We start from the raw sequence: 1,773 nt of genomic DNA on the forward strand, positions 1-1,773 counted from the left end.
TGTTGACACCCACCCCTTGGCGCTCATATGACCTTTTGCAGTTGCGAGCGCCGTAAAACCCTCTACTATTAAAAAAATAATAATTCTCGTCTGACAAGCAGTTTTGACGGCAATATTAAACGTGAGCCAGGGAGTTCTCGTGGCCTAGAGGTCAAGGTGTGCGCCTCTAATTCAATAGGTCCCGGGTTCGAATCCGGATAACGACGAAATTTGTTCTTCTCTAAAATTGTCTTATTTTACCTCCTTACATGCTCTCTAGCGATGTTATGTCGTCTGCTTTCGTCTCCACTTTCTGCCCTCACCTTCCTCACCTCTTTTGCCCGCTCACCTGGGCTCCTGGCTCTTTCTGCAGCCTTTCTGCTACTACGCCTAGGCTCCTTCTTTGTGCTGTCTTTCAGCCACACCCCTGATCTTACGGTGGGTAAGATCTAGACACCAAGCATTCACGGACTAGGGCGCAAAATCTCGGAGGTCCCGTGTGCAAGTTGTGCACGTTAACCCTTGGCGGTCATAAATCGATAAGAGAAGGCTTCGGTCGCAACCCTGGAAAACTCAAAATTTCCTACCAAATGAAAATGGTTAATATGTTCCGCGCGCTAATATGACCTTCTGCAGTTGTCAGCGCCGTAAACACACCTTACCAAAACACAAAAACAAGACAAACAACAACAAAAAACCAACGAACAAGCACGATGAGCCAGTTACGCATCATGTCCACGCTTGAAAGCCCCATGTCATCAATAGAATAAATAAAGTCAGGCTCATAGGCCATTGCGATGTAACCAGCAACGTAAAATAAGATAGGCCTAGTAAAAAGAAGGAGCTTGCAATCGGTCTATAGAAACTTCGCCTTTTGATATGAAGGATATAAGAACGGTTATATCAGCATATCTTTTTAAATCGAAGGATCTGGGCTGAGACGACAAAGTTTTGTTTTTTTTGGGCAAAAACCTTCGTTATGAAGTTGAAGCGTCTTTAGAACGACACGAGAGTCTAAGCTGTACACAGGGAACGCTTTGTACCACCACTAGGCCTACCGCACACTGCCGACTCTTTGTATCCAAACACTTTGTTCATGCTTTACTTCTCAAAAGAACTCCAACGAAGTTGAGAAAAATGGAAATAACTCGAATAAAAAACGAAAAGAATGATCTTTTTATAAAGAGCCAAAGGGCAAAGAACAACGATTTTTATTTTCTGAAACTGTATAGTAGGTCTTACGCCTTTACCAACACTATTAGGTTATTTAAGAGGCACGATATCCGAGTTTAACTTCCATCTCCACAATGACCGAGCTAGAGCGGAAATTCGTGTGTAGTGTCTTTCCCAAAGGAAACAACATCGGACCGAGCTGAGACTAGAACCCCGAACCCGAAACCTTACGAATACAGGTGCAGTATCCTAACCATAAGGCTACCGACGTCACTTTTGCCATAAGGCCGGGCAGCCACATTCCGATTTCGAAGGTTCTCTTCATATTTTTGTTCTGTTTTGTATTTTAATACCAACAGGCGTATTTTCAGTTTTTACCCTAAGAAAGTTAATAGAATAACACAACAATTTCCATGAAGTATCGTACAACTACCACCCCCCACCCCCCTCACTTCCACCCCACCCTTTTCTTGAGGTTATCAAGCCTTTTTGAGAAACTTAAAAGTATGAGATAAGATTTAGAATGGGAAGTCCGGGATTAAAAACTAGACCTAGAATCTAGTTCTAGACCAGACATTTCCCTCACTCGAACTTTGGACTTCCTCGAGTAGAGGATCTCTA

Source organism: Aplysia californica, unplaced genomic scaffold, assembly GCF_000002075.1.
Source record: "Aplysia californica isolate F4 #8 unplaced genomic scaffold, AplCal3.0 scaffold00868, whole genome shotgun sequence".
NCBI lineage: Eukaryota > Metazoa > Mollusca > Gastropoda > Aplysiida > Aplysiidae > Aplysia > Aplysia californica.